Below are 17,300 nucleotides of genomic sequence, written 5' to 3'. Positions count from 1 at the left end.
ACCAGAGCACGCCAGGCACCTCTGTCCTCCACTGCCTCCCGCAGTTTGATCAAACTCATGCTGGTAGCTTCAAGAACACCATCCAACCATCTCATTCTCTGTCGTCCCCTTCTCCTTGTGCCCTCCATCTTTCCCAACATCAGGGTCTTTTCCAGGGAGTCTTCTCTTCTCATGAGGTGGCCAAAGTATTGGAGCCTCAGCTTCAGGATCTGTCCTTCCAGTGAGCACTCAGGGCTGATTTCCTTCAGAATGGAGAGGTTTGATCTTCTTGCAGTCCATGGGACTCTCAAGAGTCTCCTCCAGCACCATAATTCAAAAGCATCAATTCTTCGGCGATCAGCCTTCTTTATGGTCCAGCTCTCACTTCCATACATCACTACTGGGAAAACCATGGCTTTTACTATACGGACCTTTGTTGGCAAGGTGATGTCTCTGCTTTTTAAGATGTTGTCTAGGTTTGCCATCGCCTTTCTCCCAAGGAGCAGGCGTCTTTTAATTTCGTGACTGCTGTCACCATCTGCACTGATCATGGAGCCCAAGAAAGTAAAATCTCTCACTGCCTCCATTTCTTCCCCATCTATTTGCCAGGAGGTGATGGGCCCAGTGGCCATGATCTTCGTTTTCTTGATGTTGAGCTTCAGACCATATTTAGCGCTCTCCTCTTTCACCCTCATTAAAAGGTTCTTTAATTCTTCCTCACTTTCTGCCATCAAGGTTCTGTCATCTGCATATCTGAGGTTGTTGATATTTCTTCCGGCAATCTTAATTCCGGCTTGGGATTCATCCAGCCCAGCCTTTCGCATGATGAATTCTGCATATAAGTTAAATAAGCAGGGAGACAATATACAGCCTTGCCGTACTCCTTTCCCAATTTGGAACCAATCAGTTGTTCCATATCCAGTTCTAACTGTAGCTTCTTGTTGTCTAAACAAAAATGTTTTTAGCAGGCAGAGAAAAGAGTGCAGTGAAGGCAACTGCCTGGTGTCAATAGGCAGGGAGTGCCAAAGTGTGTGTCGCCATACTAAAAGATTGACTTCTTATAAATGTGGATTGAGTATTATATACAAATATGCAAATTCCACCGACTGAAGTGGTTGAAAGAGCACATGTGAGGTAAGGTGATCTTGCAGGTAAACTGGTCCTAAGTTCTTAAGGGTTTCATATGCTAATCGTAACACCTTTAACTTGGTCCGGTAGCAAATAAGCAATCAGGTCTAAGCACAGGTGTTATATAAGGTCACACACCTATCTGCAATCATGCTGCACCAACTGCAGCTTCTGGATCAAGCACAAGGGAAGCCCCACCAGGAATGCAGTCTTGAATTAACCAATGAATTAGCTATTGTGGCCAATCTTTCCCAGGCCAGGAATAGCCATCGCTGTCATATAAATTAAAGCTGCTAAATGCACTGCTAGCCACTGAGGCTATCTGGGCCTCCAGTGATGAAAGGTGGACCCAGAAGTGCACCCAGACTGTAAACTTTCTCCTTCAAGGTGAGTGCAGCCCAACTCAGGGTGGACAACGGACCAAGTTCTCAGACAATTTTTTATCTGCAGCCTCTGATTCAGCATACTGATGGCACCTTGCCCCAGCATTCCTAATGACTGCCTCCAACAGCTTCATGTAGATAGTAAATAGCGCTAAAGATAAGATAGTGCCTCGTGGCAGTGAGGCCAAAAGCACCCTCCTAATGCAGCTCTCTGAATTCGGTCCCAGAGGTAGAACTGGAACTACTGGAACACAATTCCTATTGCCCAGAGCAGGTCCAGGAAAAGGCGATGGTCAGTGGGAACAAAAGCAGGAGAGATCAAGAAGCAGGAAGAAGGCCATGCTCCACTTGTCCTGCTCTCTGCAAAGGTCATCCATCAAGGTGACCAAGACCAACTCAGCCCCATGACCAGGATTGCACCCTGATTGGTATGGATCTATATAATCTGTGGTATGAAAGTATCCAAAGTGCTAAGTTAATGTTCACAAAGGCTATAGAACTCTGGGATGTCATACAACTGAGGCAGTTATTTCAGTTGGTACAGTTATGGCAGTTATTAACAGAACAGCCAGTATGTTCTGCTGTGCTAGGGTTGCCATACGTTCAGAATTTCCCGGACATAGCCAGGATTCGTCCACCAAAAATGGCGTCCGAGAGGAATTTTCAAAAACTGACTAAAGACATCTGGGAAAACCTGGGCGTATGGCAGCCCATTTTGCAAGTGTTGGGGGGGAATAGTTTAAAAACTTGTTTTTTAAAAAAAAGATTAAAAGCTCAACAACTTTTGTATCTGGATTTTCACTTCTTAAAATATTGCAGCCCTATGTTATGCTGCTGTCTGCCTCAGAGTTAGTCCGTATTTATCTTAGATACAATTTATGTAAAATATATTACCAACATAAGTAACACCTATCTGCATTGTATATATTTTAATCTGCAAGTGCATGTACACTAAGCAAAAGTTATGTTATTTAAACTTTAAAAGAGAGTATCTTGCGTAGTTCTTACAGGAGGGGAAAGGGAAATAATTCAAGGGTCGAACGACCCAGGCTCTCTTCCATATAGCTCTGAAATTGGGAACTAAAGTTTAATTCCAACATGATCTGTGTAAGAATGCTTGCAGCTGCCCCACCACATCGCCCTCCAGCATCCTCCCCAAAAAGGGGGTACTGTATGTGATGTATCTGGTGATTATCTGGTCACTGGTGCTTATGCCAACCTTCCCTATCCAGATGTTTTGGGCTGCCACTGCCATCAGCCCTAGCCAAAAAATATAATAATTCATATCTTCTGGCTTGGATTTTGCATTCCAGGACAGCTATATTTTAATGCATTGAACAAAGGAGAATTCACTGTCCTTTTTGGCAGGATTGTGGCACCTGAGGAAAGATTAAACCCAACACATCACAACATCACACTCCTGATCAAGAGGAGGCATGGTGGCTGGTGTGTGTGTGTATATGTGTGTGTGTGTGTGTGTGTGTGAGAGAGAGAGAGAGAGAGAGAGAGAGAGAGAGAGAGAGAGAGAAGTATTATACATTCACTGTTGAAATATGACTTAGTTTGGCAGTTGTGAGTCACAACACTTCAAAAACGAAGCGCTGTAAATCAATGGGTCTTATTGCATAAGCCAGCTCCTTGATTTATATCTGCTGTGTCAAGAGTGTTTGTGAATGGTGCCAAAGCACAGTGTCATGGAAAGCAATAGTACTTTCACCTACATAGAAGGATAATGTCAGCCATTTATACCGGCAGAGTGCAGAATGTGGGACAGGAGAATTGCTTGGTGTTCAGGACATTACCAGAAATAATGGCATTGATTCTGCAGTGGTTGAGTAACTAAGGCAGTTTAATGTTCTTTGGAGGGGGGGTCCAACTCTCCTTCTCTTCAAGGAGATGATTAACATGATTGTTTGATCAGTCCTTCTGCTTTATAAGCACACCATAACTTATGCATTAAGTAGCACATTTTTAAACAATGGAATTTGTTCCTGCAAGCTGTAGTGATGGCCACCACCTTGGGTGACTTAAAAAATTTATAGAAGATAAGGCTATCAATGACCTTACTATATCTCTACTGTCAGAAGCAATATGCCTCTAAATACTAGTTGCTGAAGAGAAACGGTAGGAGTGCTGTTGCCCTATTGTGTTCATGTCCAGTTTATGGGCTTCCCATAGCCATCTGGTTAGCCACCATGAGAAACTGATGATGGACTAGATGGGCCTTCAGCCTGAACAAGCAAGGCTCTTCTGATTTTCTTTGGCACATAACTAAGAAGTGGGCTCTTACATTCTTACTCCTTCAGGGCAAAGATTGTGCCATTTCTATATTCTGGACACTTTCCTGGTGTGAAATAGTGATAGCAGGTAGCCTTGATCATGCAAACAGATTGAACTGCAAGTAGACCTACAGATTCTATTTAGTAAAATAGCACACAGAATACAGTGGTACCTCGCAAGACGAATGCCTCGCAAGACGAATGCCTCGCAAGACGAAAGAGTTTTTCGTTTTTTGAGTTGCTTCGCAAGACGAATTTCCCTATGGGCTTGCTTCGCAAGACGAAAACGTCTTGCAAGTTTGTTTCCTTTTTCTTAAAACCGCATTCCAATGGGAAACCATGCTTTGCAAGACGAAAAATTCGCAAGATGAAAAAACTCGCAGAACGAATTAATTTCGTCTTGCGAGGCACCACTGTATTCTGTGTTTGTCCTTGTGTTGTTGTAGTGTGTGTGTGTGTGTGAGTGTGTGTGTGTGCACATGCGCGCGCTTGCTGAAAGCACAAACACATGGAATATGCCAGACCCTGATCAGTCTATATGTGTTCTGTGTCCCTTTAACCTGGGATTCTCTAAGGACTATTAATCAGCGGTTCAGTGGAAGTGGTTTATCTGCAAGCTGCTGGGAAATTCATCCAAGGAGAATTTTGCCATTGATAGGATAACAAAGCCATCCTTCTTCACTTGTCCACAAAACATGAGTAATCTTTCTGTCCAGTTCAACTCATCTAGTTACTCATTGCTGTTAAATAAAACCCAACAGTATACATCTCCAATAGACGTCTGTTGTGCCCGCCCAAACATTCTATGTTTACAGTGGGTTTGTATGCATTTGACTAATGCACCGATATGATCCTCCTGCATACTTCCGCTACATCTCTTGCATAAGTAATACATTGGCATAGCTCTGCCATTTGTCAGCCAGCAGTCTGCGAACACATTTGCTCGTCAATCTAATTTTAACCTTTTCTCACACAAGCATTTGTAAATCAACCAGGCATTCTGTCGTTCCCTACTCCCTGCTCTTTGTGGTAGTCTCCTTTATTTATTTTTATTTTTCATTTAATGTGCTTTATAAAACATTTTCCTTCTAGCCGGCAGGAAGAAAATTAAATGGGGCCTTTCTCTTTACTTCTAGAATGCTGATATGAGAATGCTGGGAACCTGTTCATTCCTAGGCCAAGGATAAATGATATGTCTGCTGAAAACGATTGATAATGGACCCAGCTAATGTAATTCGGCACTTTCCAAAATGAAAGACCTGCCCACCTTGAAAGGTAAGTCCTTTGATAAATGCATGGCTAATAAACTCACAGTACAGATGCCTAGATCCATTATTGTCCTGTTGATCCCCCTCCCCTCCGGGGTCACTGCGGCTGAATCCATCAATGTATTTATAAATAATCCGTTTTTTGGTTTATTTTAGTCCAGAGCACATTCTTGGCATAACTGAAATGAAAGGGAACTTGGCTCATATATTTTGGTGAAACAAAAGTCACTGTTAATATGGTTTTCTTCATGTGTGCTTTTAATGCCAGTTTCCCAAGAATGTTACAGTCTGGTATATGTAGAACTGCATTTGGCTTCTGTGAATGGTTTTCTTCAGCTGCTCCTGGTCTTGGATAGTGGTATGCTTTTTAAATCAGAGAGCAGGGTGTTTGAAAGTTTAAAATACCAAAGTGGTGGTGTCTTGAGTCCATAATTCCATTCTGTTTTGTGGCACCTTAAAGACTAACAAATTTATTATGGCATACATTTTGTGAGCTAGAATCTGCTTCATCAGATTCTGTGTACCTGGTGAAGCATACTCTGGTCAAAAAAAAAAAGCTTATACCTTTAAAAGGTGTTAGTCATTAATGTAACTCGATATTTTCTTGTTTTTCCTCTATCAAGAAAACAGAACTTTGACTCTGATAAATCATTTGATTTGTTTCTCCAAGATTGATGTAATCAAATTATTTTGTTTTGATTAATGAAATGTCAAGGGAAATTTGGGTACAATCCTAAAACATCTTAAATGCACCTAAGTCCTATAAAATTCAGTGCAAATTATGCACATAGTTAAAACACTTCATTCTCAGATTTCAGTGTACCTAACTTTCTCTAGATTTCACCATTATAAAGCTACATTCAAACCAACTACATTCAAACCAATAATTTATTGCTTGAAAAGTATCTTAAAACAACACTCAAATTCTCAACAGATTCAGTCCCACTCAATATTTTCCTTTTCCTTTTAACCTGCACCTTTGGAGCACTCAGCACTAACTTACAATTCATCAAAACAAAATGCTTACACTGACGTATTCAGATCCAATAAACAAGTTGAAAATTACGGTGCCTGACAAACCTTTAGTAAACATTTTAGTTAGCCTTACATAACAAAGAGCTCAAGAAGTACTCTTCCTAGAATATGGTCTTGTTTAAAATCACTGTTCCCAGCAAATGAGGTTGGGAAGTTTCCTCAACCAACCTAGTTCATCTTCTGCATCACTGACACAATCTAACCATACCAATAAACATTCTAAACTCCATACATATGTACCTACACCATACACACACACGCAAACCCTTCAGAAGCAGCTTGTTGTTGTTTAGTCGTTTAGTCGTGTCCGACTCCTCGTGACCCCATGGACCAGAGCACGCCAGGCACTTCTGTCTTCCACTGTCTCTCACAGTTTGGTCAGACTCATGTTTGTAGCTTCGAGAACTCTGCCCAACCATCTCGTCCTCTGTCGTCCCCTTCTCCTTGTGCCCTCAATCTTTCCCAACATCAGGGTCTTTTCCAGGGGGTCTTCTCTTCTCATGAGGTGGCCAAAGTATTGGAGCCTCAGCTTCACAATCTGTCCTTCCAGTGAGCACTCAGGGCTAATTTCCTTAAGAATGGATGCATTTGATCTTCTTGCAGTCCATGGGACTCTCAAGAGTCTCCTCCAGCACCATAATTCAAAAGCATCAATTCTTCGGCGATCAGCCTTCTTTATGGTCCAGCTCTCATTTCCATACATCACTACTGGGAAAACCATGGCTTTAACTATGCGGACCTTTGTTGGCAAGGTGATGTGTCTGCATTTTAAGATGCTGTCTAGGTTTGCCATCACCTTTCTCCCAAGGAGCAGGCGTCTTTTAATTTCATGACTGCTGTCACCATCTGCAGTGATCATGGCGCCCAAGAAAGTAAAATCTCTCACTGCCTCCATTTCTTCCCCTTCTATTTGCCAGGAGGTGATGGGCCCAGTGGCCATGATCTTCGTTTTTTTGATGTTGAGCTTCAGACCATATTTAGCGCTCTCCTCTTTCACCCTCATTAAAAGGTTCTTTAATTCTTCCTCACTTTCTGCCATCAAGGTTCTGTCATCTGCATATCTGAGGTTGTTGATATTTCTTCCGGCAATCTTAATTCCGGCTTGGGATTCATCCAGCCCAGCCTTTTGCATGATGAATTCTGCGTATAAGTTAAATAAGCAGGGAGACAATATACAGCCTTGCCGTACTCCTTTCCCAATTTTGAACCAATCAGTTGTTCCATATCCAGTTCTAACTGTAGCTTCTTGTCCCACATAGAGATTTCTCAGGAGACAGATGAGGTGACCAGGCACTCCCATTTCTTTAAGAACTTGCCATAGTTTGCTGTGGTCGACACAGTGAAAGGCTTTTGCATAGTCAATGAAGCAAACGTAGATGTCTTTCTGGAACTCTCTAGCTTTCTCCATAATCCAGTGCATGTTTGCAATTTGGTCTCTGGTTCCTCTGGCTCTTCTAAATCCAGCTTGCACTTCTGGGAGTTCTCGGTCCATATACTGCTTGAGCCTTCCTTGTAGATTTTTAAGCATAACCTTGCTAGCGTGTGAAATGAGTGCAATTGTGCAGTAGTTGGAGCATTCTTTGGCACTGCCCTTCTTTGGGACTGGGATGTAGACTGATCTTCTCCAATCCTCTGGCCACTGCTGAGTTTTCCAAACTTGTTGGCATATTGAGTGTAGCACCTTAACAGCATCATCTTTTAAAATTTTAAGTAGTTCAGCTGGAATACCATCACTTACACTGGCCTTGTTATTTGCAGTGCTTTCTAAGGCCCATTTGACTTCACTCTCCAGGATGTCTGGCTCAAGGTCAGCAACCACACTACCTGGGGTGTACGAGCCATCCATATCTTTCTGGTATAATTCCTCTGTGTATTCTTGCCAACTATTCTTGATGTCTTCTGCTTCTGTTAGGTCCTTACTGCTTTTGTCCTTTATTATGGTAGTCTTTGTACGAAATGTCCCTTTCATATCTCCAATTTTCTTGAACAGATCTCTGGTTCTTCCCATTCTGTTGTTTTCCTCTATTTCTTTGCATTGCTCATTTAAGAAGGCCTTCTTGTCTCTCCTTGCTATTTTTTGGAAATCTACATTCAATTTCCTGTATCTTTCACTATCTCCCTTGCATTTTGCTTGCCTTCTCTCCTCCGCTATTTGTTAGGCCTCGTTGGACAGCCACTTTGCTTTCTTGCATTTCCTTTTCATTGGGATGGTTTTCGTTGCTGCCTCCTGTATAATGTTGTGAGCCTCCATCCATAGTTCTTCAGGCACTCTGTCCACCAACTCTAAATCCTTAAACCTGTTCCTCACTTCCACTGTGTATTCATAAGGGATTTGACTTAGATTGTATCTTACCGGCCGAGTGGTTTTTCCTACTTTCTTCAGTTTAAGCTTGAATTTTGCTATAAGAAGCTGATGATCTGAGCCACAGTCCGCTCCAGGTCTTGTTTTTGCTGACTATATAGAGCTTCTCCATCTTTGTCTGCAGAGAATATAATCAATCTGATTTCGATGCTGCCCATCTGGTGATGTCCATGTGTAGAGTCATCTCTTGTGTTGTTGGAAAAGAGTGTTTGTGATGACCAGCTTGTTCTCTTGGCAGAACTCTATTAGCCTTTGCCCTGCTTCGTTTTGAACTCCAAGGCCAAACTTGCCAGTTGTTCCTTTTATCTCTTGACTCCCTACTTTAGCATTCCAATCCCCTATAATGAGAAGAACATCCTTCTTTGGTGTCAATTCTATAAGGTGTTGTAAGTCTTCATAGAACTGGTCAATTTCAGTTTCTTCAGCACCAGTGGTTGGTGCATAAACTTGGATTACTGTGATGTTAAAAGGTCTGCCTTAGATTCGTATCGAGATCATTCTATCATTTTTTGAGATTGCATCCTAATACAGCTTTTGCCACTCTTTTGTTGACTATGAGGGCCACTCCATTTCTTTTACGGGATTCTTGCCCACAGTAGTAGATATGATGGTCATCCGAACCGAATTTGCCCATTCCCATCCATTTTAGTTCACTGATGCCCAGGATGTCAATATTTATTCTTGCCATCTCATTTTTGACCACATCCAACTTACCAAGGTTCATGGTTCTTACATTCCAGGTTCCTATGCAATATTTTTCTTTACAGCATTGGACTTTCCTTTCGCTTCCAGGCATATCCGCAACTGAGCGTCCTTTCGGCTTTGGCCCAACCGCTTCATCAGCTCTGAATCTACTTGTACTTGTCCTCCCCTCTTCCTCAGTAGCATGTTGGACGCCTTCCGACCTGAGGGGCTCATCTTCCAGTGTCATAACTTTTATATGCCTTTTGTCTTTGTCCATGGAGTTTTCTTGGCAGGGATACTGGAGTGGCTTGCCGGTTCCTGCTCCAGGTGGATCACGTTTGGTCAAAACTCTCCACTATGACCTGTCCATCTTGGGTGGCCCTGCACAGCATAGCTCATAGCTTCTCCGACCCCTTCATGGATCACTGCCTTGCCATGGCGAAGGGGCTTGAATAACTCAGAAGCAGCAGTCACACATTAAATCAATGTGAGAGCAGGGATGTCTCCCTAGCCTTGCCTGCTAAGTTGCTGGTTCTGGCTTGCTCTGTCCCTTGAAATAAATTCAAGTGTGCCGCACAAATGCAGGCAGCAAGGAAGCCTTCATGCATGATTAAGATAAAGTTACCAGACGTCCCTGTTTCCCAGAGACAGTCCCTGGATTTACAAATCAGTCCCCTGACAAAATCCACCTACTTAGTAGGAAGTTGAAAAGTGTCCCTGGCTTCATTGAAAAAAATCTGGTAACCTTAGGTTAAAATGCTTACAATTTTAACATGTACATCATAATGTGTAATGAGATCACATTTCCTTTTTTATGCATACACATGTCCACTCGCTACATGTGGTTATCTACATAGCATGTTACACATTTTCTCATGATAAAGTGCTTAAGTGCATAAAACTTGGCAATATTTTCTTATGTACTCTATTGGCAATCACCATTAACAAATGGACTTTTATGGAAAAACACTGTGGGATGGCATGGCAAATGGATGGGATGGACATGATTTGCAATGCCATGCCCCATACGGATTTGATAATATAGTCCCATAATTCTGGTTTGTTATAACTGGGGGAAACTCTTGTGCATATTATGTTGTCCTCTTCCTTCTCTCTTGGTTAATGTGTTGTACATAATTTTCTATAAAGGGAAAGTCCCACTGGATGTATGTACTTCCAAGCAAAGATTTTTAGGAGTGGGCTGCACTGACAAGAAATGCTTAAACTGAGACACAGTGGCATATACTACTTTCTTGAAGATGCTTCCACTACAATTTCAGCTTCCACAGATTAGAATTTGCCTTAGGTAAAAGCCCACAAACACAATTTTGTTGTGTTCAGTATGTGCTCCTGCTTCACTGTGTCTCAAGAGAGAACTTAAAGATATGAGGGAATCCTGCACTTTGCAAACTACCTTGTATTTGAGATAGCAATGAGATTGTGAGTCTCATTCCACAGATAATGGGAAAGGAGGCTCCTTTGAAACTATTTGGCTTGGAAGTAGAAATGTGTCTTGGAAGTAGAAATGTGCCTAACTTCAATGCTGCTGTATTTATTATTTTTGCTGCTCCAGTTTTTCAAACCATTTAATCTGAGGATTATAGAAGATAACTGCAAGCTAAACTATCTGGGCAGGCCAAATAAACTGATTACATATTAACTCTTTTGTCCTACAATCATCCTAGCAGACGGATATAGAAGCACTGGTTTCATCATATAATATGTGTATGGGACAGGAAAACAGTTGTGTTTAGATTTTGAGGGTATTTTTTTTTAAATGCTTGGTATTTTCAGTTGGAGGGCTGTGCCCCAGTAGCTCCAGAGGACCAGCCCAAATCGCTGATGAACAAACATGAAGGCCAAAGGCTTTTAAGCCATTTTCACAGGAGAGATTTAAGCACCCTCTTACTTCTTCCATTAAAATAAATGGGCTTCAGTGGGCTTAACTTTGATTTTCTTCTGAGGGTATATTCCAGCCAATAGTGAGTTGCTTGATAAGGGGGAGATATAAGTATGTGTTTAACTGTTCCATCCTGCCTGGATTTTGCCTTGTGATTGATCGTATATGTACCAGCCAGTCCTTTCTGTTTAATTATACTATACCTACAACCCCACTGACATTTCTACAACCTAAATATCATGGCATGCTATCATGACATGAATATAATCTCATACACACAGCATGAGTCATGAAGTGAAACTGCCAAAAGCTTTTTCCTGGAGACGCTTGAGCCCTTGTCAGATTTCAATTTCAATTAATGGCATCACATGCCAAGCAGTGTTTCATTTCTAAAATAAGAGGTGCCAGGAGGATCTCTAATGCCAGGAAACCATCCCTGAACCTGGAAAGTTCTGAGTCCTAGATATATATATGTGGGTGTTGGCTGTGGTTAGTCATACATGAGAAATGGGATCAGCGTCACACTCTTCAATTTTATTTCTTCCCATGTTCCAGAGCTAAGTTATAGCATTAAAAAGCCTTCCCAGATATACAGGATGCAGGTGTGCCTTTAGTTTACCGCTGGTTTCATTTTTAAAAAAGCTTTGTTTTTTTAATAACTTTATTGTTTTATTCTTTTTGCAAACCGCTTTGCTTTTTGAGGTTTAACAATCAAGCGGTATATAAATTTTATGAAAATAAATCAATGGCTGAAACAAAGCATAAAAGCAAGTTGAGCAACCATTTTGTCTCAGAAACACCACTAGAATCACACAAGTAGAATGTTTACTGCCATGCCTAGCCCCACTGTTTCAGAACAGCTCAAAAACTTTGCTTTGCCTGGCATTCCGCTGTTCGCCTGGCCTTCCCTATAATAAGCTGTGTGTGGTCACACCCATAGCTTAACATCTATGAAGAAGCATCTCTTTAATGCTTCATCATGTTACAGGCTTCACCTTAGGTCAGCGTGATCTAGGCTGAAGCAACTGCAATTAGCAATGGCTTCTGATTACTAAAAAGAGAGAGAATAAATAGGGTTCAGGCTGATGTACCCACTGTCACCCACCTACCCCATCAAGATGGTGCAGAGATTGTCTGAGGCCTGTGGCATAAATATTGTTAGAATAAAGTTATAAACTCAACAGCGTAAGTCCAGCAGGCCCCTGGCAGAGGCCCCTGGCAAGGCCCCCTGCCCAGCTTAGCCTCTGAGGCCCGGAGCAAGTGTACCCTGCTGCCTCATGGGCCTGCACACCATGACTTTTGACAACAAGTGCATTCCAGCCCAGCATTCACCACCATGACATAGGTTATGCATGTTGGCCTCTATTTTTGCATTACCATCAAAGTACTCAAGTTGCTGGGCAAGCACAATCAGACCTTTTAAACTTCTTTTGTTTCTCTTCTTCTTTTTCTGTTTTTAAACTGCTTTGCATTTCTTTGTTTCCCTTTGCTTCTTTGTTGCATTTCCCTGGTCATTCATTTTTTTGCTTTGTTTTCCCACTCCTCAGTAACTTGGGGGGCGGGGCGGTGAGTGCCATTTAATATGAAGCATGTCCAAAACAGGGTTCTTAACACTTGCCACAGGAAAGGCTCAGAGGTAGAGCATCTGCTTTGCTTGCAGAAAATCCCAGGTTCAATCTCCGACATCTCCAGATATGAATGGGATGTCCCCTATACGAAACTCAGGAGAGTCACTGCCAGACAATGTGGAAAATACTGGGATAGATGAACAAATTATCTGACTGTGTATAAGACAGCTTCCTATATTCCTAAAGCTCCCCACCTCCCAAAAAGAATTCCTCTTTGCTACCTCGATCAGCTGCCAGGGCTATTACAAATATGTTCACCCCTTTCCCCAGCCTCCCTGGGCCCTGAACTAAGAGGTACAAAGAGCACATGGCAGCCTTTTGAACACATAAATAACATTGTCAGATCTGGCCTCCATGCTGTTCTGAACAATAACTATGCCCCTACAGATGGCGTAAGGGAAGGTCCAATAGACACAGGGACCTGAGAGTGAATATTAATGTGTGTGAGAACATCTGTGAAAACAGAGATGAAGGAACCCCTAGCATTGCACTGCACTCAGAGATGTTGATGGAGTAGCCTGGGGATAGTCATAGAATGCACATCTGCATAAACTGCCCAAGCGAAACATCCAATATTCAAAGGTTCATAACTTTAGAAAACTTAACAGATGCTCAAGCATTTTCCCACCTCAATGATGTATTTGTTTTTTTCTATGCACTAACTTTCCTCCCACTGTTTCCTATGTTGGAGAATAGGGAACAGGGTGCAGAAGAGATCATTTGTCTTTAATACAAGAGGAAGGAGCCATTATGGCACTCCCTTCTTATGTCTAATATATCAGGAAAAAATATCCCCAAATTTCTAGACAGCATGATAAGTTTGGGCTGTGGAATGCCAACCATGTAAAGTCAGAACATTTTACTGCTACAAAAAAATGGAGTTAAAGTTGAATTTATTGCCCTATGATACACTAGAGGGCACTCCTCCAAACACACTAATATATATTTATTCATTTGCATGTAGATCTCCTAGCAGTTGTGTCACCTTTTGTTATCTCTTTGGGAAACCCATTATATAAAATGAATGTATGTTGATATAGACAAGAGTTAGTAATGTTTAACAGACTGTCAGTTGTATTATAGCTTGGCAAGCATTATAGCCAGAGGTGGTGAACCTGCTGCCTCCCAGATATTGTTGGACTCCAGCTCCCATCAGCCACAGGTGGCAGTAGGAGGGATATAGTCCACCAACACCTGGTGAGCTTGAGGTTCCCCAACCCGCCTTAGAAAATAATTAAAGGCAGCACCAAGCATGTCCAGTGGAAATTACCTGTTAACTAGAAAACATATGGCAGGTTATTTATCCAGGATACCTATCAGATTCCATTGGTACTTGAATTATTTCCAGTCTGTCAAACTATATTTTGGCCAACCTACGAATGGCAGCTATACTTCAACTTCATCCCCGTTCCATTTAAATGAGCTATGCATGCATGAAAAAGGATATTAGAATTTTCCATGATTTCATATCGTTTCATATAGATGGAGCAATATATTGGAAGCTGTTCCTCCAGCAGACGCTGGGCAGGAAGTGGAAGCATATCCCAAGCAGTATTAGAACACATATTAGATACACAGAATTCCATCCAACCACTGCCGCTGTGCCGGTTGGCTTGCCCAAGTATGAGTGGGAGGTATTTAGGCCCATGATATTGGTAGTGATGAGTTACATAGCTTCTTCTGTATAGTCAAGCAATCCTCTGTGCCTTAGCTGTTAACTGTTATTCAAGGATGCATTGAGCATATCCTATCGTCCTTCCCCTAACTCTTTAGAAGCAGCAAATAGTAACAACATCGCCTCTCCCCATACCCAATCTCTTCCTAGATCTTTTCCTTTCCACTTTTGATATTTGGATTATCTCCCCCCCCCCCTTCTTGATACAACAGTCTTCCAGGCATATAGAACAAGGCTTATCAGTTTCACCTTAGACAGAAGATGTGAACTGATAAAGCATTACAGCAAGGTATCTTTCCTCTGGCCTGTTTCTTACTCCATGGAGATTTGATATGGTATTTTATGAGATGAAGACAGGAACACAAAGGAGCAAAAATGCAGCTCATGTATACTCTGTGGAATTGTGTGGATAAAGCCTTAGAAAAAGTATTGCATTGTAAGTGGTATGTACTAGTCACAATCCAACGCAGAGGGTGAAATCCAGTGAAATCCATTCTCAGAACAGCTTTTGATCAAGTGGAAACATCTGCAGACATTAGAGAAGGGGAAGTGGTTTTCCCTGATTTTCCCTGCAACCCTTTCCACACAGTTCTGGATGGTCCTCTAGCCCTCTGGAGCAGTTTTTAAGCTGGAGCAGTTTTTAAATGGCTGTTGTTTTTATGCTATGTATAAATTATATTGGTGCTTAAAACACACTTTAAAAAACTCACCCCCTTCTCTTATGTTAACAGACACATCTGCTGGATCAAAAGCCATTCCACAAGCAGAACAGCAGTGGTGGGTTTCACCCAGAGTCAAGCAAACTTATATCAATGTATTTCAATACAATATGTATGTTAACATTAGACCATGAAATTAGCACTTTTCGCTGCTTAAACTCAGGGACCTAAAAGATGCCCCTCTCTGCAGCACAGATATTATTATAGTAAATCATTAGTCCACAAAAGAATATTCTGAAAAATAGCAATTGCAGAGGGTACTGAAAACATCATGACAGTCATTTATGTATTTATAAAATGATCTCATGTCTGAACCTTTTCTATGCAAACAAAAGTACAAAAATCACATTTGTCTTCCATAGAAACTGACTCAGATGTCTAATATTCTTTCTTGAACATAAATAAAAGGAGAACTCATTATATTTTATCTATGTTGGCTATTCAGACATTTATTTCCTATTAATCAGGCTGAACATTAACTCTAGTTGACTGACTCTTTTTATAACAGACAGAATGTTGTTAAGTAGGAATGATTCAGCAGCTATGTTGACGTAGGAAATCAGTGTAAGAAGCAAGACAGCATAACCCAGACTGCCTTCTAGTGCTGACGGCATTCAAAATGCCTGCAACCTGGCAGTCCATGAATTTGGCACATGGTGCCAGATCACTGAAGTGCCTAAGTAATGAAATTTTGCTGATGTGTGTGCAGAAAGGGGGGGGGAACCTTCCCCAAGAGGTATTTCCATTTTTACTTTGCAAAAGTAATGAGTATCTTGGCATCAACATCTTAAAAATTTGGGGGCAGTGTGAGCTGCTCTGTCAGGTCATGCCAGTCGCACCATGGGAATCCAGCAGAATTACTGGTATGTAATATATGACATCAGGTGTATATTTTGGTGGGCATGGCTTGGCCAAAATGGCCTCATGGTCCAAATGGAAAGGCCTGGTGGGACTCATTAGCAGGGGGAGCTCTCCACCCCTGCTTTATGGCTACTAGCAACCACAGCCAGCCACCCCGAGACATCCAGGTACGTCCTCTACCACTGCAGCACCACTCAAGAATTCCAGGTGTAATCTGGAGTAAAAGTTCAGGATCCTGGAAAATCAGCCAAATGAACAGACAACGGCATGTGCAATAGTGCCTGTTGTCCCACCCCTCTGTAAACGACACAGAAAAGATTGATTTCTTTCTTTGAGAGTTAAAAAGAAACAAACGTTAAAAACTATGAAATATCTTGAATCCTGGAAGTATGCTGCTTCCCAAAGAAAGAATATAAACTGACAGAGGGCGGGTACTCAAGTGGTCTTCACATATGCACTGAACAATGTTAATGCAACTTAAGGTTTTTTAAAATATCTTCAACATTCCCAGGAGTGACCAAACTGCAGTTGGGACCTGAGCAGTTCCAGTGCAGCTTTGCAGCCTTTTCTCCCTGTCATCTCCTAGAGAATCATGGTCAAGTTGGTAGGAAATGAGAAACTGGATTATCCAGGTGGAAGTGACAGAGTTGGCTGAGTCCAGTGGGGAGTATGGTTGTGGCAGTGAAGTGGCATAGGCCACAATGAGAATGCTGTGAGGTAGAAAAGGGAGCAGTGGAAGCCAGAAAGCACCTGGGGTTTTATCAGATTCTATATATTTTAGATTATAAATGCAAACAAATGAGTTGCATGCAATTAAATTGTACAGTGGTACCTCAGGTTAAGTACTTAATTTGTTCCGGAGGTCCGTTCTTAACCTGAAACTGTTCTTAACCTGAAGCACCACTTAAGCTAATGGGGCCTCCCGCTGCTGCTGCCGCACCGCTGGAGCCCGATTTCTGTTCTTATCCTGAAGCAAACCTGAAGCACTATTTCTGGGTTAGCGGAGTGTGTAACCTGAAGCGTATGTAACCTGAAGCATATGTAACCCGAGGTACCACTGTATGAGTCCAGGGCAGCAACAACATCCCAAACCATTGCATCATATTTGTGAAATGTTAAACCAAAAGTTATGATTGACTCAACTGGCTGCCTTTATTCTATGTCTTATCTTAAAAGCAACAGTGTGCTGGTTTTGTATTGATTTTGTATCATATCAGCTAATCATTAACCAGAAGTGCCTTAAATACTTTCAACAATTGAACAATAATTGTTGAAAACAATTTCAATATTTGTTGAAAACAATCAAGTTGAAAAAGGACCATATTTTTACCATAGCTTTTCACTTGTTATTTTTTTCTATTGATACCTCTTCTGTTTAAAACTTGTTCCATGTAATAAT

At 41.7% G+C, this 17,300-nt stretch overlaps 1 protein-coding gene across 2 annotated transcripts in view; it reads left to right on the top strand.

Moving 5' to 3' along the window:
* Positions 1–2,488: 2,488 nt before the first annotated feature.
* ITGB6 (integrin subunit beta 6) overlaps positions 2,489–17,300 on the top strand; it is a 64,263-nt gene continuing 49,451 nt past the window's right edge. Inside the window, exons 1-2 of one of the 2 annotated variants that reach the window (XM_082198158.1) lie at positions 2,489–2,677; positions 4,906–5,044. The gene's annotated coding sequence lies outside the window, so the exon portion shown is untranslated. Of the gene's footprint in view, positions 2,678–4,905; positions 5,045–17,300 lie in introns of those variants that run through there. The other variant, XM_082198159.1, reaches the window with a different exon arrangement.

This window comes from Podarcis vaucheri (genome assembly GCF_965113315.1).
Source record: "Podarcis vaucheri genome assembly, chromosome: 1".
Taxonomy (NCBI): domain Eukaryota; kingdom Metazoa; phylum Chordata; class Lepidosauria; order Squamata; family Lacertidae; genus Podarcis; species Podarcis vaucheri.
The sequence above is the reverse complement of the archived record's forward strand: the minus strand, read 5'-3'. Positions and strand labels throughout refer to the sequence as shown.